We start from the raw sequence: 23276 nt of genomic DNA, 5'->3' as shown, positions 1-23276 counted from the left end.
ACGGTGCAGTATAGAGCGATCTATCACGTTCCGGAACTTATAAACGCGCGTAAACAAGGCAAAAGGGCAAAATAACCCAAAATAAAAAAAAATGAAATTCGGAGTCGGCCATGAATAGTAACCGACCCGTCCGAACCCAACCAAACATCGAAATACATATACAATATAACATTAAGTATTTACAAGCCAAAATGGCATTTAAAAGTGATACAAAACTCACTACACATGTGGTTTGCCAAATCAAAAGTGAAAACGGCCCTAATGATACATTTAGGGTCCCATTTCATGTACAATACAAAAGAGACATTCATCTAGTTCATTCGGCAACCATCTATCAAGATATATTCCAAAAAAAGTCATATTCCTGTAAGGAAAACAAAAGGAACGGGGTGAGCTAATTGCCCAGTGAGAGTACAACTCAAGCAACCAAGTTCATAGATGCATCAAGCTTAACAGTCCAATTTACCAAAATAAGTAAAGCCACACATCAATAATGAGGATAAAAGGATACGGGTGGCTCTCAAGAGCCCTTTTCCTCGTTTGCATTCTTGATCGGATCTCATTGACTCTCCGTCATTGTTTAAAAATAACCAACCGTAGACTTCCCTTTACTTCCATTCCTTCCACCAAACATTCCCCAACCGAGCCCGAACTCCAAACACTTGCACTTTGGTATTACTCGAGTAAACCGGAATCGAGAGTCTATCATACTACAAGATTCCATATAACATTGCCCCAAGGCACATTAATTGGCACGACCAAGCCCTCGCCGGCTCAATTCAATCAATTACCAATGGGGTTGAGCTCATTGATAACATTTGTAGTCGTTGGAGACTCGTCCAAACGACACCAAGCCATGTATTTCATTTCATATAACATTTCATATAACATTCCAATAACTTTCCAATAACATGCGAAACAATAAGTGAGAGTGATAAAGTACACTTTCACTTCAAGTAATTAACATTCAAAGCACCAAGTTCAAGTAGCAAAGCCATATATTAACCCCCAAGTGAGTAGTACACTCACCACGCTAGCAAATGTGGTTTCATGCACTTCCGTCAAAAGAATGTTGTGCACCACCGTCACGCCCTAAAAAGATGCAAACAAATACAATAAGACTCGATAACGAGTCATAAACCAAGGCCAAACATGACCCCAATAGGGTTCCAGAAGCATATACAAACATTAAAGAAAACCAGAAATTTCGGAAATGTAACTAGCTTTGGCCCTGAAAAAAACAGTTTTTGTCCTCATTTTACGGTAATGGCACAAATTTTACTATGCTTATCAGATGAGGGTGCAAGACCCACCATCTCGAAGCTAAACGACAGGGCTACAACATCACAGAAGGTCACTCAACCCAGTTTTGAGTGCAAACAGGTCAAAAATGCAAGATACTTCATCAACAACGTAAAACAGATTCACCAAAACACATTTTAGCGGAAACATCATAACTCAGGCTCTACAAGTCCAAATGCAGAAATTCTAAAACCATCTGAAAGCTAAGAAACAGGGATAAATTTCATCAGAAGGCTTCAACAACCAATTCGGAATCCATTCCAGCCAAAACAATCAATTACAGGCGCAGTTCTCAATTTCGGGTAAAACCAGAACAACAATAGTAATTTCGACTTATCTCATTCTACACTACTCGGATTGACCTGAAATTTTGTAGGCACCTCTATAATGTCATTCCCTACAACTTTCATGTTTTTAGCTATTGAGAGCTATTGACCACCTTAACTTTCCAAACAACTCCACAAATCCACTCACTAACTCTAATTGAAGAGGTTTTATGGAGTAATTTCAAGGTTGGATGGTTAGTTTTGATGATTTGGGACAAGATTGAAGTGTTTTCTTTCTTATGCTTGGAGTAAGAGAGAGAGAAAGAGAGCAAGAGAGGGCCGGCTTCTTCTTGTTGTTTTTTGAAGATTTTTGGTCATTTTAAAGCTATTTTAAGTCAAATGGTAAGAATAGGAATAGTGGTCTTACTTCAAGACCAATCCAATGGTGACACTTGTCACCTTTAATTAAATATCTACCTAACTTGTCTCTCTCATATCAATCCAAATTGCAACCTCTACTTATCTCTTAACACCCGGTAAATTAACTCCAGTATTCAAAACTTAATCTAGTTGGGCGAATTTTTCCGAACTTTTCGCACCAGTGGGTCCCACGTCCAGTATACGCTCTTAATTCCTCAAAATCCATTCGCTACTAGAAAAATCATCTAAAAATTATATCTGCTCCTTAAAATTACCTAGAAAATGAAAATTACGGGTTCTCACAAACCAAGTCTAACAAGAATTAGAAATCAAGAATGTGGAAATAAGATTCCAAATCCCTCTCAATTTCCAAATCCAGCGCAAGGCTGCCTTTTCTTGTCTTTGTGTGTCCGAATTGTTTTCCTAAAATGACAAGTGGCGGCTAACTCCATAAAATATAGGAAGAGATGGTCAAAAGTGAGGATAAGATGAATGGGCTAAGGAAAGTCCTAAAAAGTAGGAGAGGTGGTGGCTAAAATGTAGGAATAGGTCTTTGATTGGAAATCAATCAAAATTTGGAAACCAGTCAAGATTTGGAAACCAATCAAGGTAGCGACACTTCAAGATTCAAGAGGATGACTTTTAGGGTTTTCAAAGTATCAAGATTTTTTTCAAGAACCCACTGTGCTATCCAAGAACTTCAAGAATTACCAAGCCAACTACAAGACACAAGAACAACAAGAAACAAACACAAGGTATGGAAAAAAAATTTTCGGATGAACAATACTGCTACAGTGTGATGATGAATAGTAACTGCTACAGTGCATGAACAGTATCTCTGAAATTTTTTTTTTACGACTCAATAGATGTTACTGCGACAGATTTTGACAAACAATGAAACAAGATGCGACACAAACAAGACACGATTGGAGACTTGACAACGAACTGAGGAATCAACTGGAACAACGACACAAATAAAGCGGTGGAAACTCAAACCCTAAGGTGTCAATTTTTTTTTTTGGAATTGGGGAGGGTTTGGTAGAAGAATAAAGGAGAAAATAAGAAAAGAAAAGGATATTAACCTGAATCAAGAGCCGAAGCTCTGATACCAGATGATATGAACCCGATTCTCCAAGGACCACTCGAGAAGAAATCGAATCGATCAGGCAGCTGAAGGATCTATCTTGATTAGGTTATGGATAAATTGGATAGATTCTAGACAATCAAGGACCGCTCGAGATTGTTTAGAACGGTAAGAACGGCACAACAATTCAACATGGTCTTAAATTGATAAGCCGAAACTTGAACAAAGGAGATTCGACTCACTTTGTATCAAGGGACGCTCCCCAAGGAACAAGAGAAAACTCTCAAATTTAACTCTAATTAACAACTAACATTGCTGAAAACTCAATTAAATAAATGATAACAAGAAATAAGCATGACACGGGGTTGGATCTTCAATGATTCTCGAGCCCGATTGCACCATCAACCATCATTGGAATGTGAAGACTTGTAAAATGAATTTTCTTGGACTTGAAAGGAATCCAAATCTTTATGTTCTCATCATTGCTTCCAAATTTATTTAGGAAGTTGTGTCAAGTTTAGAAGTCAAGTCAAATAAGGAAACTTGTATTGTTTCCATTTTAGAATAGGGTTTTGCGTCTTGTAAGGTTATAAATAGCCAAGCTTATGATATTTTCGGAGAAAGACAATCATGAATAAAAATTGAGAATTTTCTCTTGTTCCTTGGGGAACATCCTTTGATACAAAGTGAGTCGAATCTCCTTTGTTCAAGTTTTGGTTTATCAATTCAAGACCATGCTGAATTGGATGCCATTCTACCCTTCTAAACAATCTCGAGTTGTTCTTGATTGGTTTAGAATCTGTCCAATTTTATCCGTCCAACAAAATTCATTTTACAAGTCTTCACATTCCAATGATGGTTGATGGTGCAATCGGGATCGAGAATCATTGAAGATCCAACCCCGTGTCATGCTTATTTCTTGTTATCGTTTATTTAATTGAGATTTCAGCAATGTTAGTTGTTAATTAGAGTTAAATTGAGAGTTAAGTAAGTTGTTTGAATTAGGGAATAATAAAGGCTAAGGTCATGTTGACCATAGTTAAGCCTATTTGAGTTAGTTTCCTATTCTAGTTGAATTAGAGTTTTAGAAAAGTAGTTAATTGCTTCCAAATTTATTTAGTAAGTTGTGTCAAGTTTAGAAGTCAAGTCAAATAAGGAAACTTGTATTGTTTCCGATTTAGATTAGGGTTTTGAGTCTTGTAAGGCTATAAATAGCCAATCTTATGATATTTTCGGAGAAAGACAATCATGAATAAAAATTGAGAATTTTCTCTTGTTCCTTGGGGAACATCCTTTGATACAAAGTGAGTCGAATCTCCTTTGTTCAAGTTTTGGTTTATCAATTCAAGACCATGTTGAATTGGATGCCATTCTACCCTTCTAAACAATCTCGAGTTGTTCTTGATTGGTTTAGAATCTGTCCAATTTTATCCGTCCAAGAAAATTCATTTTACAAGTCTTCACATTCCAATGATGGTTGATGGTGCAATCGGGCTCGAGAATCATTGAAGATCCAACCCCGTGTCATGCTTATTTCTTGTTATCGTTTATTTAATTGAGATTTCAGCAATGTTAGTTGTTAATTAGAGTTAAATTGAGAGTTAAGTAAGTTGTTTGAATTAGGGAATAATAAAGGCTAAGGTCATGTTGACTATAGTTAAGCCTATTTGAGTTAGTTTCCTATTCTAGTTGAATTAGAGTTTTAGAAAAGTAGTTAATTGCTTCCAAATTTATTTAGGAAGTTGTGTCAAGTTTAGAAGTCAAGTCAAATAAGGAAACTTGTATTGTTTCCATTTTAGAATAGGGTTTTGCGTCTTGTAAGGTTATAAATAGCCAAGCTTATGATATTTTCGGAGAAAGACAATCATGAATAAAAATTGAGAATTTTCTCTTGTTCCTTGGGGAACGTCCCTTGATACAAAATGAGTCGAATCTCCTTTGTTCAAGTTTTGGTTTATCAATTCAAGACCATGTTGAATTGTGGCGCCATTCTACCTTGCTAAACAATCTCGAGTTGTCCTTGATTGGTTTAGAATCCGTCCAATTTTATCCATAACCAGATCAAGATAGATCCTTCCGCTGCCTGGTCGATTCGATTTCTTCTCGAGTGGTCCTTGGAGAATCGAGTTCGTATCCGTATAAGTGGGGAAGATCCAATTCCAAGCATAGGGGCTGGGCCAAATTGCATCGGCATACTGGCTGGTATTATGGCAGTGGGGGAAGCTAGTCAGGGCGAGAAAATGAGTGTGGAGATGGGGGAACAAGGGGGTGTGGCTAAGCATGGATGTGCAGGTGATCCTGAAATTGCAGAACAGGGGAAGCATAAGGAGGCTGCTGATTCGACTTCACAAGAGCAGCAATGTCCGCTTCAGTAGTCAGCGGAGGGGCAGACTGATACCTTGCTTGGGATAATTATTTCTGTGGCAGAGGAGCCGAGACAACCAGCTAGCAGCCTGTAGCTGGTTGGCGATGAAAGGGCCACGGGATTGCAAGGTGCGAGGGCAGAGGGGTTGAACAAGGAGGACAGTGATGTGAGTGATGAGGAGAGAGAGGTTGAATTGCCTCCTGTGGCTGGTAATTTGTCGCCAAGGCTGGTGGTCACGTGAGAGTCAAATCTGAATAATACACTTATGGAGTTAAACATCGATTTCGTCGGTAGGAATTCAAAGAATGGTAGGAAGGCAAGGGGAAAGGGATTACGTACTCAGTTTCAACCTGACTGGCAGCTTCGGTCCACAACTTCTATCAATAACTCATTCCAGGTATTACGTTATGATTAATACACTTCTATGGAATATTAGAGGGGTGTCTAAAGCGCCCAATTTAAGAAGATTGATAAAAATTATATACTTGCATGGTGTCCAATTTGTAGCAATATTTAAGCCAAAATTAGATGTGTCTCGAGTCGAGTATATTTGCATGAGGCTGTCATTTGATTATGCAATTGTTAACATATCGGAGGATCTTTGGATTTTCTATAGTTGTCCTTTTATTTGCTCGGTAGTTGGTAACTCTAATCAGCATATTTCACTGTCTATCCAACATCCATGGTTGTCGGGGCCCATGATCTTCTCATTTGTTCATGCTATGTGTTCGGTGGAGGGACGGCGGGATTTATGGCAAAATTTATTATCTGATAACCGTCGTTCCCTGTGTAAGGATCCAAAAATTATCTTTATTTTATCTTATTTCTTTGTGCACATTTTTTTTACTTTACTTTATTGCCTTAATTTTCTAGATATTTTTATAAGTGAGTCAAGTATTTAAATCATTTTCTTGGTATAAGTTAGTTCATGTTAAGTTTGAATTGCATTATGGACGTGAGACCCGCTAATGCGGTGCGTGTGATAAATTTTTGAAGATTAGAAGGAGTTTTGTACAAACGGATATTATTTTATAAGGTGCTAAGGGACAATTAGAGGTTAGCTAGAAAGATTAGCTTTGGAAGACAAAGAGATGAGTATGAACCCTAGAGATGCCAAGTGTCGCGAAACTGTTGGAAGTTGGACTTTGACCAAGACTTTCTTAACTTTACTAAACCAAAAATTGACCAAAAATTCTCTATTTTTCTCCTTGCTTGGCCGAAATATTTGAGAGGAAAAAACCAAGAGAGAACTTCATCTTCCACCCCAATTTCATGCTTGAATCTTGAGTTTCAACTGACAAACTTGCAAACTACTCCATAGAAAGTGATAACTAAGGAAGCTTAAGGGTTGTGGTGGAGTGATTTGGGAGGAGAAAGGTCTTGGCAACCTCTTTGCATAGGGTTCTAAGGTATTTATGGCAAGAAACTTTCTTCTACTCCAAATATTTGCAAACTAGTGGTTTAGGGTTGCAATTTTGGTAGCTTTATGAGAAATTTCATGGTTTGAGGAGATGATATGGAAAAATCCATCTTTTATGGTGAAATTTCTTCCCTCATATAATGCTTGAGCTTGTTCATGTTTTGGTAGCTTTGCCATGTGAAATACCTAGCTTTCATATGTTAGTTTTGCTTGCTTAAGGAAAATTCCAGCTTGTATGTGAAAATTTCAGCTTAGGGTTTCCAAAATTTAGCTTGATTGTGGTTGGTTTTTGAGGTATAAATTGGTATATTTGGAGGGGTTGTGGCCTACATGAAGTGTATTTGATAGCTTATGATTTGTGGTTGCAATTGAGGTAGAATTGAGATAAGATTTGGTGTTGATTTAGGAAGGAAAAGTAAAGAAGACAAGGGGAGGTGCTGCTGAAAATTTTCCGTAGGGAACCTTGAGCAGTCTTGGGAAATCTGTTCTATCTTGGTGTAGAAAAGTCAGAATTGAGTTCTGTTTATTGTGTTTGAAACTAGATTCAGAGTACTTTGTACCGTGAAAATTTCAGAATTTTTCTCATTTCCTATGAATATCTGTGATTTTTCAAAATTGACTGAATTTCCATTCCTGTTCTGTCTTTCTACTGGATAAAGCAGCCGTTTGAGGTTGGGATTTGAGTAACTTGTGGACAGAATCTTATAATGGTGTCTTCTGTAAAATTGTAACCCTTTGAGTCTATTTTCCGACGGTATAAAGTTTATAAATTTTAGGCTTAGGAAGCTTGAGTTATGATATTTAGAACTGTTCTTACTTTCATTTCCAACTTTAAGATTGGAGTTGGTAAACTATTTTGAGTTTGGGTTATGGGTGGAATTGAGGTTTAAATGAAAGAAATTGAAGTTTTGGAACCTTAATTTCTTCATGTATTTTGGTTTTGTATTGCTAGTCTTTTAATATAGTATGTGACCACAGGACTCGAGAGAATTCAAAAGGACAAACCAGGGTTAAAGTGAAGGGTTGCAATTGATTGGTGAGTGTTCTAAGTGCATGAAAATATTTACATGGAATGTCTCCTTGCTTGAATGACATGCCTGCTTGGTTAAAGTAATTGCTCTTGAATTAATGACCTTTGGAACTAGGATGTACTTTATCATACTCGATCCTTTGCAGTTCACTTCTCGATATTGATATGAACTTAATTGCTTTGCTTGCACTTGACTTGTTGGTCACTCGGGTAGTTTTCCCACCGACTTTCTTCTGTGCTTGGGACACGTGTTACATGCTCACTGTTGGTACTTGATTTATCATCGCATAGGCAAGTGTGTACTTTATTGCACTTGACCTAGCTTGACTAAACTTTTGATATTGATACGTCCCTCGGTCAACTTGTTCTGAGACCCGTAGCACGACACATCCAAGGATCAAGAAGGATTATCAAACGTGTGACTGATGGAACCTAGAATAAAGAAGGACGGCGCAACTTGATTAAGGTGGTAGAACAGAGACTCTAATTGAGGTGGATACTCAAGCAGATAGGCTGGTTTGAACAATCAAGGACAACGCGCGAGATTGATCAAGGAACCCTTGCCTTGCAAGTGAGTGGAATGCTCTCGGGTTAAGAGACAAACGAAACAGTGTTTTTATTCAAAAATTACGTGACCCTTTGCTCGTACATGAAATGCCTTTTTATAGGCTAGAATACTACGAGCCTAATCCGTTTGGTACACAGATTCGTGGACCACTAATCCTAATTAATCTAGAACATGAGTTCAGGCCACACTTACTCTTTAGTGGGCTGACTTACTAACATAAATGACCAATAAACTAAATACCAAACCTGTGACGCCCCCACTTCTCCCTAAGGCGAACCAAAGGGTATCCGCGGGACTCCTGCCCAACTCTCTCCAGGACTCGGTACAATTTTCATTCAATCTCAATACAATACTAGTCATTATCACGAAGTAAAGTAAGAAAGTGCGGAAACTATCGAACTTAATAATATATAGCAACCAACCAGTCCTTACATCGGGTTCTCAAAAGCTACATCAGTTCCAAAATATACACAACCAAGAAATCTAGTCAAATACATTGAAACCCTAAAACAATAGTACATCCCATGGTTTCTTCGAGTCTTACTCCAAGTCCAATCCTATTAAGGAAAAAAAATGTACGGGGTGAGCAATTGCTCGTGAGGCCAAGAACACACATGCAGGCACATTGTCCAAATAGCAAACCCAATGGATAAGTAAAACAATAACATTCGAGTAATTAACAATTCAGTGAAATGTAAACAGAAACAATTCAAGGATATGGTAGCTCTTAGGAGCTAATTTCCACTTGCTTTGCAAATTTCATTCGTATATCTTCCCGTGATGACTCTCCGTCAACCGGGTCGATATTTCCAATCCGTAGAACTCCACTTACTTCTCATGTCCGTCCACCGTACACCGCACCGGGCCCGAACGACATTTATAAGGCGATATTCCACGAGTATGCCAAACGCGATCTCTCCAATAGATCAAGCTTATCATGTAATTCTCATGGCTCACCGAGGTTCCCGACCAAACCCATGCTGGCTCGAGTTCCAAGGTTGGCCTATGAGTTTGGGCGTCCCCCATGTACATTTGAGAGTCGAGGAGATTCACTCCAACAACGTATGCAGCCATAGCATACCATTTCATTTCATTCAAGCATTCAATCGTTTCATTTCATTCAATCAGGTCATTCATAATTCATTCGTTTCATTTCAATCATGAGTCATTCATTTCAAATAAGAACGAGTGCGATAAAGTACACACTCGTCTCCATTTTCAAAATCTCCAATCAATTATAACAATTAAGCATGTATCAAGTATTCATACACTTGACACTCACCAATACAAGAAACAAGGAAGTGTCCACTTGAAGCTTCATGCGTCACTGTGGGATCCTCTTGAAGGTCCTCTTGGGTGCCTGAGTAATTGATAATAAACTATTACTTATAAATCCCAATTATCATGGAGGATCGTACACATGTACAATCTAGAAAATATCGTGAAGACGAGCCTAAAATCTTCTTGTAAATCAAGGTTTTAAAGTGGGGTCCAAGAACACAAGAAAATCTGATTTTTATCCTTAAAATCATTGGATGGAAGTAAGTAGGTATGAAATCATGTAAATTATTTTCCAAACAAACGACTGAAGCCGAACTGAGAAGGGACACGTCACAATCCGGCTGTATTTCTGGCCGGATTCGAGACAGAGACCAACCGAATTTTTTTTTCAATTTTCACCACCAATCCGGCCAACAACTGGTCGGATATACGGCTGGATTCTTTGAAAATAGTTCCCGCGCGAAAATTTTTCAAAAGGCTAGGAATTATCGAATTTAGGGGCATTCTTGGAAAAATTATAACTCACTCTCTGAAAGTCCAAAATTGGAAAATTTGGTACCGTTGGAAACTACTTCCAAAGTACTAAAAGTTTCTAGAAAACACTTTTCCATGATTCCAAATGGACGACATTCAAAATGTGGCTCAAAGTGCCTGTTTTGGAATGCCATGATAGAATTGGGTTGATTTTTGGCAAAGTTTGGAAATTCGGCAAAATTCACACAATGCGAACTAGCCTCTGAAATTTGGAACTCAATTAGAGTTACAATCAAAATTTTCAACACAGCAAGCATAACAAGAATTGGAGTTTTGAGCACCAAGATATAGTGGCTCAAAGTCACTGAAATTTCCTCCTCAAACAGGGGTTTTCCATGTTTAAAGCTTGAGCTTTGGTACTTTAGTTGAGCATCTAAATGAGCTTGGAATAGCACCAAAGTAAGTATTATTACACTAACATCTAAGGTCTATTCCTCTGTAAATTTTCATGCAAAAACTCGCACGGGAAGTCAGTTAACAAAACCATTGAAGTTTCAAGAATTTCCAAGGCAAATCTGCCTTGTACTTTGGTTTTCCTTTTCTCAAACATTTGGCCAATGAAAATTCCTCGAACACGATTCATTTATGAGGAAAAAGTCTAGTAAACATCCAAAATATGTTTGATAGGTGATTAACACCAAGGATTTCGAATAACAAGTCCCAAATCAAGATTAGCTATAGATCAGTCCAGAGTTAGGGTTTTCTTTCACGAATATAGTTCTGAAATCTGGCCACAACTCACTCAATTCAACTCAGAATTGAGCATGGTTGGTGAAGTTAAAAACTAAATTCATAAGGCTACAATTTCTTAGAAAGAATTATTTTAAAATTCTATCCACAACTAGCTCATATTTGAGCATCAAGTTGCAGCTTAGAACAGAGCTTCCAGTACAGACGAGAAACAAAACAGGCAACTTTACAAGGTTGGTACAGCTCACTCAGGTGGAATCAGGGCATGAATTTTATACCATTGGAAAAATGGAAATGTCTAGTTTCTAGTTCAGCAAACGGAACTCGATTTCAACGTCGGAGCAAAACGTTATGACCGAAACATAAACACTGCCAGAGCACTCTGGACACTCATTTCCAGCTTTGGCAAATTTTCGAAATCTCAACATTCACTCATCCAAATCACGTAAATTTTTGAGGAAACTTTATACACAACCTATATTACATGTTTACATAAAAAAAAAGTCAATTGGACCACAAAAAAGTGCACAAAAGTGCACGACAATGGCAGGACCAGAAACGGTAAAATTTTCCTTTTCACTTCCTTTGAGCTATCTTTCACAACACCACTTATTTTCACTAGATTAAGCACTAATCCAACATAAATAACATCAAATCCCATCAAATCAGTTCATCAAGCCATAGTGAGATTTCATAGAGTCCACGCACAAGATTTCCAACCATATAAAGCTACCCATATGAATTTATGAGCTCATAAGTGCAATATAACTTCCATAAATCAAGAATTAAGAGGTTGATCATTGTATACCTTCTTAGATGATTAAGGCAGAAAATTTTGGTCACTTTAAGCTCAAGAAAAACCGTGAGATGAAGCTCCTTTCCTAGCTTAGCTTGATCACCAAGTGATTTACAAGTTGTGTGTAAATTTTGTGATGATTTGGGTGAGTTTTGAGTGATGAAATGAAGAAGAATTTTGGTGGTTTCTTCCTCCTTGTTGGTCGGCTGTCTTGAGTGAAGAGAGAGAGAGAGTTGTGCTGAAAATAAAGCTTCCTTGAGAAGCTTAAATGTATGGCCAAAAGTGTCCCAAAAGTCAACTAGGAATAGTGCGCGTTCACGCGCGTTTCATGCCCGATTCCTCTCGGATTTGTTTCACTTGTGCACTAAACCTCTAATGCACTTCCAATCATACTATTATTATTCACTCTTAATAGTCTAAAAATAAAGGTCTAAAGTCCCTCAATTAATCACGCACGCGAAAACGCGTATTTTCGATTTGTGCGCGATAAAGTGGAAATTCCAAGAAATTCTTATAACGATAGTATCACTAACCAATATTTAAGCAATTAAACATAAAAATACCTATTTCAAGACTAATGTACAAGTCTCCAATTTTTCAAGGTTATTGTATTCTCGAATCGATTATTGTCTCCAAATGCGTATCCACTATTCTCACTTAACGAGTTTTCAAAAAATTAAATTTTGAATCAAGGCATTTTTAAAATACTTGTAGGTCATAGTTCCATGTAATTCAGTATAAAGAGGTTGAAATAAAATATTCGGAGTAAACGGGCAATTAAATATTTAAATGAGCTAGCAATAGGAATTTAAAATAAGAAAATTTGCGAGTTCTCACAAAACCAACGACTAATAGTAATAACTAACAAGCGGCCAACATGATCTAAGAACAATCGTGACCAGCGAAACATTAAACTTCCTCGACTTGAATCAAAGTGTACACATCTTGATTAGCCTCCTTCAATCCTTCGATGTCTCTATACACACCTTGTTGCGCTTGGACATGTCAAACAAGGGTTTGGAGTGATTCTTTGAATCTCTTTGCCCTTGCACACGTAACAGGACCAAGTGGAACTCGCACTGGGTTAGCATGACTTGAGTCAAGAATCTCGCCCGTGCACACATCAATCCCCTCCACTTGAGAAGGATTTGTCCTCAAATCTGGAACATCGTCTTCAAGGTACAGGCTCAAGTCCGAGACGTTGAATGTCACACTTACATTATACTCCCTGGACAACTCCAGTTTGTACGCATTTTCATTGACACGCTGGAGCACTCGGAAAGGTCCATCGCCTGTGGGAGATAATTTACTTTGGCGTTGCTTAGGGAACCTTTCTTTCCTTAAGTGCAGTCAAACCCAATCTGCAGGTTCAAAAACCATTTTGCGATGATGCTTGTTAGCTTGCTGGAGATATTGCTGAGTATGCTTTTCAATATTGGCTCGAACAGCTTCATGTAACCTGCGTACAAAATCAACTTTCTTTTTCCCATCTAAGCTTATGTGCTCAGAGGAAGGTAAAGGTGCCAAATCTAGGGGGGGTTAAGGGGTTAAACCCGTAAACAACCTCAAATGGTGAGTAGTGTGTTGCACTATGAACAGTTCTATTATAAGCAAATTCAACATGTGGCAAACACTCTTCCCAAGACTTAATGTTTTTCTTAATTAAGGCCCTTAGCAAAGTCCCAAGAGTTCGGTTGACAACCTCGGTTTGGCCATCATTTTGTGGGTGACTAGTGGTGGAAAACAACAATTTAGTACCAAGTTTAGACCACAAAAGTCTTCCAAAAGTAACTCAAGAACTTAACATCCCTATCACTAACAATTGTTTGGGGCATACCATGTAGGCGCATAATTTCTTTGAAAAATAGGTTAGCAATGTGAGATGCATTATCAGTTTTATGGCAAGGAATAAAATGAGCCATCTTGGAAAATCAATCAATGACAACATAGATAGAGTCATTACCTTTTTGAGATTTAGGCAGTTCCAATACAAAGTCCATAGACAAGTCTACCCATGGATGTTTTGGAATAGGCAATGGGGTATACAAGCCATATGGATTTGTTTTAGACTTAGTTTTATGGCAAGTAGCACATCTACCAACCATGCGTTCAACAACCCTTCGCATGTGGGGCCAATAAAAGTGTTCTTGCAACATAGTTATAGTCTTAACAATACCAAAATGTCCCATGAGACCACCACTGTGAGTCTCTCGAACCAACAAGTCACGGATGGAGGAGTTAGGCACACACAACTTATCAACAGAATACAGAAATCCCTCATGCAAAAAGTATTTTCCATGCGGACTCCTAACACATGTTTGGTACACTTCACCGAAATCAATATCATTTGCATAGAGCTCTTTTATCATCTCAAAGCCAAGTAATTTAGCATCAAGAAAAACTAGCAAAAATGTCTACGAGACAAGGCATCAGCGGCAACATTCATTTTACCAGTCTTATACTTAATGACATAGGAAAAAGTATCAATGAAACTTACCCACTTGGCGTGTCTCTTGCTCAATTTCAACTGACCCTTGAGGAACTTCAAGGATTCATGGTCGTATGGATCACAAACTCCCTTGGTCGTAGATAATGTTGCTAGGTCTTCAAAGCTCGCCCAAGGGCGTACAGCTCCTTATCATAAGTTGGATAATTCAAGGCTGCACCTCCCAACTTCTCACTAAAGAATGCACACCGTTTGTTGTCTTGCATTAGCATGGCTCCAATCCCTACACCAGAGGCATCACATTCGATTTCAAAAGTCTTATTGAATTTAGGAAATGCTAAGACAGGTGCGTGTGTGAGTTTGTCTTTTAGAGCAAGGAAGGAGTTTTCCTGGTCTTCTCCCCAGTGAAACTTGTCATTTTTCTTCATCACCGTGGTCAATGGTGCAGTGATGGTACTGAAATCTTTGACAAAACACCGGTAAAATCCAGACAAGCCGTGGGAGCTTCGCACATCCGTGACGGTTTTTGGCATTGGCCATTGCTTGATGGTTTCGATCTTTGAGTCGTCTACCTTGATGCCTTGTGAACTAACAACATAGCCGAGAAATACAAGCTCATTAGTACAAAATGTGCACTTCTTAAGGTTAGCATAAAAACTTGCCTTTCAAAGTGTTTCTAATACCAATCTCACGTGCTCTATGTGTGAGGACCCAAAAAATTTCTTATTTTTATTGAATATTATTGGTTTATTTAAATATTTATTCACTTGTTTTCTCCAAATAATTTATTTCAACCATTTTAAGTCCATTCATATGGAACAATGTCTTCCTTATGTTTTTAAAATGTCAAATTTAATTTTTAAAGGTTCGTTTAAGTGAGAAATAAAGAGTACATGTGTTTCGAGGTGATATTCTAATCGAGAGTGTAATTATCTTAAGGAAATTAAGAATGTTCAATAGTAGATTAAGAAAAGTTAATTGAGAAATTAAAGGTGAATAAGTTTAATTAAGTGCTTACCGCTCGCGCGTCGATAGTTTCCGAAAGACGCGCTGATGTAAATTTATTGGAGATTTGAGAAAGTATTACTAGACTCATGCGAGGACTCACAAATTTTCCTATTTTAAACCCCTATTACTAGCCCATTTAAATATTTAAATGCTCGTTCACTCCGAATATTTCATTCTAACCTTTTTAGACCTAATTATATGGAACTATAGCTTACTCGTATTTTTAAAGTGACTTGTTTCAAAAATTAATTTTGGGAAGCTCGTTTAGCTAGGATAGTGAATACGCGTTTGGAGACAATAACCGATTTGAGAGTACAATGAGTTTGGAAAATTGGAGACTTATACACTAGTCTTAAAATAGGTATTTTTTATGTTTAAATACTCAAGTATTAGTTAATGAAGCTATCGTTATAAGAATTTCTTGAAAGTTCCACTTTATCGCACACAAATCGGGAGTACGCGTTTTTACACGCGCGATTTAATTGGGGAGCTTAAGACCTTTATTTTGAGACTATTAAGAGTGAATAATAATAGTATGAATGAAAGTGCATTAGAGGTTTAGTGCACTAGTGAAACAAATTCGAGAGAAATCGAGCACGAAACGCAAGCGTGTGCTCGCAGGGAGAGAGTTGACCTTTAGGGAATTTTGAGCCACACATTAAAGCTTCTCAAGGAAGCTTCATTTGCATCAAACACTCTCTCTCTCTCTCTCTCATTCCAGCCGGCCACCAAAGAGAATAAAAACAACCAAAGCTCTTCAATTTTCTTGCACCATTTCTTCACTAAATCTCCACCAAATCACCTCAAACTTTAACCACACTTTGCAATCTACTTGGAGAGCAACTCAAGCTACAAAAGAGCTTCAAATCCACTATTTTTCTTGAGCAAGGAGGACCAAAATTTCTGCCTTAATCATCTAAGAAAGTACGTGACGATCAACCTTGCAAATCTTGACTTATGGAAGTTGTTTAGCACTTATGAGTTCATAATTTCTTATGGGTAGCTTTAAATTGTTGGAAAATGGGTGAGTGGGCTCTATGAACTCCCACTATGGCTTGATGGACTGATTTTGTGAGTTTTGATGTTAATAATGTTGGATTAGTGCTTAAATTAGTAGAAATGAGTGATATTATGGATGAAAGCTCAAAGGAAGTGAAGGGGAGAATTTTTCCATTTCTGCCCCTGTGAATGCCGTGACCTTTAGAGCATTTTTTTTGAAGTTTTATTGACTTGTTTATGATGTATATATGTTGTGTGGGTTGTGTGGAAAGTTTCCACAGAAAAAGTACGTGATTTGGTTGGCCAAATATGGTGATTTCGAAAGTTCATTCACAACTGGAATTTTTCCCGTATTGCACGGGCAGTGTTTTTCAAACAGCTATAACATTTTGCTCCGAAGTCAAAATCGAGTGCCGTTTGCGGCACTGGAAACTAGACATTCTCAGCTTTCCAACGGTATAAAATACACATCCTGATTCCACTTGAGTGATCCGAACCAACCTTGTAACGTTACCTGTTCTGTTTCTCATTTTACTGGGAGCTCTGTTTTAAGCAGCGAGTTGATGCCCAAATATGAGCTAGTTGTGGAAAGACTTTTAAAATGATTCTTCTGAGAAATTGTAGCTTTATGAATCTAGTTTTCAACGCCACTAACCATGCTCAATTCCAAGTTGAATTGAGTGAGGTGTGGCCGAAGTTTGAAACTGATTCAGTGATTGAAAACCCTCTTTTTGGCTAGTGAATGCCTTAATCTTGATCGGGGCTTGTTGTTTCGAAATTCTTGGTGTTAATCACCTACCAAATGTATCTTGGATGTTTCTTAGACATTGTTTACATAAATGAACCATATTTGAGATGTTTTCATTGGCCAAATGTTTAGAAAAGGAAAATTTGCATACAAGACAGATTTGCCTTAGAAATTCGTACGTATTTTTCTATGAAATATGACAGAGGAATAGCCCTTATATGGTAGTGTAATCATACCAGATTTGACACCATTCCGAGTCCATTTCGATGCTCAACCAAAGTCCCAAAGTTTGTAATTTAAACTTGGAAATTAGCCTAACCGTCTCAATTTTTCAGCAACTTTGAGCTACTATATCTCAGTTCTCAAAATTCCAATTCTTGTTCCGCTTGTTGTGTTTTAAACTTTGATTGTAAATCTAATTGAGTTTCAAATTTGAGAGGCTAGTTCATATCCTATGAATTTTGCCGAATTTTCAAAGTTGGCCAAAACCCAACCCCAAAACTGCCTCGATAGCCTAAAACAATAACTTTGAGCCAAATTTTGAATGTCTAGTACTCTGGAAGAAGTTTCCAATGGTACCAATTTTTCCAATTTTGGCCTTGTAGAGAGTGAGATACGATTTTTCAAAAATCGCTCGACAAATCTGAAATTTCCAAACTTAAAGGAAATTGAGGGTTTCGAACTCTCTATCTCCTTTGATATTGCTAGAACGTTGTATACTTGATTTCAAAGATGAAAAATCAGATTTTTTCTTGTGTTTTAAAACCCCATTTTTGAGTCTCGATTTACGAGTAATTAAGGCTCATTTTCGTGAAATTTTCTTAGATTGTACAAGTGTACAATCTTCCTTGATACTTGGGGTTTATGAGTGATAGTTCATTATTAATTGCTCAGGCACTCAAGAGGACCTCCAAGAGGATCTCACGGGAGACGCCTAATCAATCGCTTGTACTTGCTACTTGAATCACTCGATGAGTGTCAAGTGTGTGAAAACGTATTAATTGCTTTGATAATAGAATATTTTGAAAATGCTGAGTCGAGTGTGTACTTTATCACACTCGTTCTCATTTAAGTGAAGTGTACTTGAATTTCGTGACATGCAATACTTGAATTACTTGAAGTGACTTGTTAAGTGAATTTAAGTGAAAATGTTTAAGTGATTATTTATGCTATGGCTGCATAAGTCGATCGGAGTGAATCTCCTCGACTCAAGTGGTAAGTGGGGGATGCCCAAATCTCACTGGCTAACCTTGGACTCGAGCCGACATGGGTTTGGTCGGGCTCCTTGGCGAACCATGAGAAAACAAAAGTTTGATCTATTAAGAGATCATGTTTGGCATAATCGAGCAGTATCGCCTCAAACAAACGACAGGCGGGCCCGATACAGGGGTATGTAAGGTGAAAGGGGACATGATAAGTGAAGTTCTACGGACTAAACCTACCTGATTGACGGAGTGTCAACTCGTGGAGGTTCGTGATCGTGCAAGTGGAAAATAGCTCCTGAGAGCTCCTATATCCTTGAATTGTTTCTGTTTACTTTTCTCGCTCGAATTGTTATTTATTGCAATATTATTACTCTACTTGTTAAATTGGGATTGTTACTTTAACAACGTGTCTGCATGTGTGTTCTTGGCCTCACGAGCGTTTTGCTCACCCTGTAGATTTGTTTTCCTTAATAGGGAAGGATCTGGAGTGAACCTCGGAGAAACCCCTTTTGAATGTACTTCTGTATTAAGGTTTTTTAAGGTACTGGGTTAGACTCTTGATTACTGTACATTTTGGGATTTGATGTAACATTTGTGAACTTGATGTAAGGATTGGATACTTGATGTATTTTGAAACTCGTGATGTAAGTTTGAATGTTATTTATGGGAGTGACCTTCATTTCTTATTTATATCATCGTGATGGCTGGTATTTCATTAAGCTTGAATGGGAATTGTCTTGAGTCCTAGCGAGAGCTGGGCAGGCGTCCCGCGGATACCCTTTGGTTCGTCTTAAGGAGAAGTGGGGGCGTCACACTATGTGCTCATGCATGCTTCGACTATAAATCAAAATATCATCAAAGTAAACAATGACAAATTTTCCTAGAAAGTGCCTTAAAATGTGGTTCATTAATCTCATGAAAGTGCTAGGTGCATTAGTCAACCCAAAAGGCATGACCAACCATTCATAATGACCATGTTTCGTTTTAAAGGTTGTTTTCCATTCATCTCCCTCTTTCATTCTAATTTGATGATAGCCACTCCTTAAATCAATTTTTATGAAGATGACAACACTTTCAAGTTCATCTAGCATATCATCTAATCTAGGGATGGGGTGACGGTATTTAACAGTTATAGCATTTATAGCCATACAATCAGTACACATGTGCCAAGTGCCATCTTTCTTAGGAACAAGAATAATAGGGAGGCACACGGGCTCAAACTTTCCTTAACCCAACCCTTACCTAGTAAGCCATCAACTTGCTGTTGGAGTTCTTTAGTGTGAGAACCCGTAAAACCCTAATATTTTTCCTAGGGTTTATTTCCCCTTAATTGCATGTTTTCTGCATTTTCTGGCTTAGGAATATTTTCCTGGTGAATTTTATGAGTAATTATAGTTTTAAGATGAGTTTTCTCGTATTGGATAGTTTTTAGAAAATTAAGAATATATATTGGACGTGGGACCCACGAGTGCGAAAAGTTCGGGAAAATTCGGCCACTGTGGAAAAGTTATCGGATGTTACGAGATAAGTAGAGAGTGAGATTTGATTGATGTGAGAGAGAAAAGAAAGGATAGGAATGCATTTATTAGAGTGCCAAGTGTCAATTTTCCATTGGTTTGACTTTAAGAGTTACTATTCACTATTTTGACCTTTGACCAAAATTGGTTAAATATCTCCAAAAATTCACAAAATTCACCATTTTCTTCCCTTGTGTTGGCCGAACCTCTCATCAAAGAAGAAAGAAAAACTCTTCCAAGTTTAAGCTTCCAACAAGCTCAAATCACCCAACTCAAGTCCTTAAACTAGAATCTACTCCATGAAATTCCTTCCTTTGGTGCTCTTGAGTGTATTAGTGAAGTTGATTTGAAGAGCTAAGGTGTCCACACTCCCTATCTCTCTTGATTGCTTGGTAAGTGATGCTTGAACACCCTACTACATCTAATGATGGTTATATTATGCTTAGAAGTGGCTTGAGTGTTGGAAAATGTGATTTATTTCTTGATTTGAAGAGTTTTGGTGAAGTTTTCCATTTTATGATGAATTTTCTGGTTTCATATGATTTTGATGTTTTGGACTAGTATGATGGTTGGTAATAAGGGGCTTTAGCTCTAGTAGGTGCATATGATAGGAAATTGCAATCAATTTTGAATTTGGAAGAATTTCTGGAAAATTAGGGTTCTTGGTTGAACATTCTGTCCGAAATTTTAGGTCATAGATAGAGGCCGAATTGGACTTTGTTCAAAACATGAAAGTTGTAGGTATTGATGATTTTGAAGTGCCTAAAAAATTTCAGGGCATTTGGAGTAGTGTAGAGTGAGTTATGCCGTTTTTACTGTTGCTGTTCTGGGTGAACAGAATGTGCGAAACTGCGATAGTAATTGGACATTTTGACTGGTTTTGGTTTGGATTTTGAAGTTGGTGTCTTCTGATGAAATGTTACTGGATGTCTTAGATATCATATGCCTTTGGAATTTCGGCATTTGGACTTGTATAGACTGAGTTATAGTAATTACAGTTTTGTGTGTTTTGCCAACCTGTTTTGGTAATTCTGGTTTGGTATTTGGCACTTTTGACCTAGTTGTTCTAGGATTTGGATTGAGTTACCTTCTACATTGTTGTAGCTCTGTTTCTTGGCTTCGAAACGGTGGGTCTTACACCCCCATCCGATAATCGTAGTGAATTTGACGCCATTACCGCAAAATAAGGGCAAAACAGTTTTTCTATTTGGGGCCAAGACTAATGCTATTTCTAATTTCTGGTTTGCTACCATGCTTATTTATGCATATGAGACCCTATTGGGGTTGTGTTCAGCATTGTTTTATGACTCGTCGTCGAGTCTCTCTTAGGGCTTGCTTTCATTTTGGTTGTTTCCTAGCTAACTTTTGTACTTGTACCACTTTGAGCCCTGTACGGCTTTTGGGAAATGAGATGACCTTTGGTGTGAAATGTTGGGGCTGATTTGAGGAAATAATGAAGCCTTAATGGCTGGAAAAGTAAGAATTTTAGGGACGGTGCTGCCCGATTTTCTAGGCCGTTTGGTTCCTTTAAGTTGGATTTGCCTTTTGATGGAAATGAAGGGCTTTTGGGTTGTTGACCCTAGGTCTTCATGTTATCTTTTGTTTCCAAGAAAATCATGTTTTTGCACCCTTGCATTAGTATTTTTGGGCAAGGCGTACGACGTGTAGTCGAGCCTCACTTGTGCATTCCGTTTACTCGATTTTGGATATGAAACCTTCAGTTGGTTTATTTTGATTATTTTAGGGTTTCTTGGCGATTAAGGCCAATCTGAAGTAAAAACTTTTGAAGTTGAGCTGGTGAGTGTACCACTCCCCTCCATTGCTGTTTAACTTGATTTCTGCTCTGCAATCTGTTTATTTGTTCGAGACGAGGGTGTACTTTATCACACTCGTTCTCTAGTCTGTTCATATGCCAATTTACTATGCAAAATTTGAATCTGTTATCTGTGTCTGCATCTGTTCGGATTTCTATGACCTATGAACTCAATCCTGTGGCTAAGTTATTCGAGTCGGGCCGGCAAGGGCCTGGACGATTAGATAACGAACCACGGTAGTCTGTTCGGGGATTTTTGGGTATTGAGACCCTTGATTCCGGTATACTCGAGTATTACCATTTTTGTTCGTTTGAGGTGAGCGGGCCCGGTAAAGGGGTGTTTGGTGGACGGAATTCGGTGATAAGAGGGGTCTACGGACGCATTGGTTCTATATACGTTGACGGAGAGTCAACCAGTTTGGATCAAGTATTGCGCTGGAAATTTGGCTCCTGAGAGCCACCCGTATCCTTCTGATTTGAATCATTGGTTCCTTTGCTTTACATCTGACATGTGTATCTGATTTGTTAAATGTGAAATGCCATGATTTTAATGCTATCTGTTTGGTACCTCATTGAGCGCAAGCTCACCCGTTCTGTTCCTTTTGTTTTCCTTACAGGAAAAATAAATACTTTTGGACTGGATTTGACAAATGGCTGCCAAATTGAGCTAGTTGAACATATCTTTTGCATAGCTCATGTATTAAAACCCTAAGTGTACTTTTGGGGCGTTTGTTTTTGATTTGGCAAACCGTGTGTATATATTAACTTTTGAAACTTTTGTATGTCATTTTGATTGGTAAACGCTAAAGTTCAGATGTGAATGGTTGCGTGCTCTTTCGGTTGGGTTTTGACGGATTGGTTACTATTCATGGCCGACTCCGGATTTCATTTTATTTTATTCTGGGTTATTTTACCATTTTGATCTGTTTACGCTCGTTTGTAAGTTCCGGATCGCAATAGATAGCTCTAATCTGATCCGTAGTCCTGGCGAGAGCTGGGCAGGCAGTCCGCTAACCCCTTTGGTTCGCCTTAGGGGAAAGTGGGGCTGTTACAATTGGTATCAGAGCCACTTCGCGTGGTCTCTGCGCGGAGTGAGACTGGGCCAAGTGGTGTTGTGGTCCTAATTTCATGAATATGTCTAAGTGCTCGTTTGAGCGTAAGTTATGAACCGGGCATGTGATAAGTGTGCGAATCATTATCATGGGACTCGAAAAAACTAGGTATATATGTCGGGCAGGAATCTTTAATAAGGATGGTTTACTCTTGGGACCGGCCGGCTCGAGTTGTGAATTATCTTAAATGGGATTCTTGTGCCCGGATACGGAAGAGATGAGAGCCTAGGTAGGCAATTTGGGCTAGTCATTTGCTTGATCCGTTGGGTACCTTAGATTTGAGGGATTCCGCTGATAAGGAATTTCGAGGACGAAATTCTTTTAAGGGGGGGAGAGTGTGAGAACCCGTAAAACCCTAATATTTTTCCTAGGGTTTATTTCCCCTTAATTGCATGTTTTCTGCATTTTCTGGCTTAGGAATATTTTCCTGGTGAATTTTATGAGTAATTATAGTTTTAAGATGAGTTTTCTCGTATTGGATAGTTTTTAGAAAATTAAGAATATATATTGGACGTGGGACCCACGAGTGCGAAAAGTTCGGGAAAATTCGGCCACTGTGGAAAAGTTATCGGATGTTACGAGATAAGTAGAGAGTGAGATTTGATTGATGTGAGAGAGAAAAGAAAGGATAGGAATGCATTTATTAGAGTGCCAAGTGTCAATTTTCCATTG

The sequence above is a fragment of the Coffea arabica genome, chromosome 10e (assembly GCF_036785885.1).
Source record: "Coffea arabica cultivar ET-39 chromosome 10e, Coffea Arabica ET-39 HiFi, whole genome shotgun sequence".
In the NCBI taxonomy this organism is placed as follows: domain Eukaryota; kingdom Viridiplantae; phylum Streptophyta; class Magnoliopsida; order Gentianales; family Rubiaceae; genus Coffea; species Coffea arabica.
The sequence above is the reverse complement of the archived record's forward strand: the minus strand, read 5'-3'. Positions refer to the sequence as shown.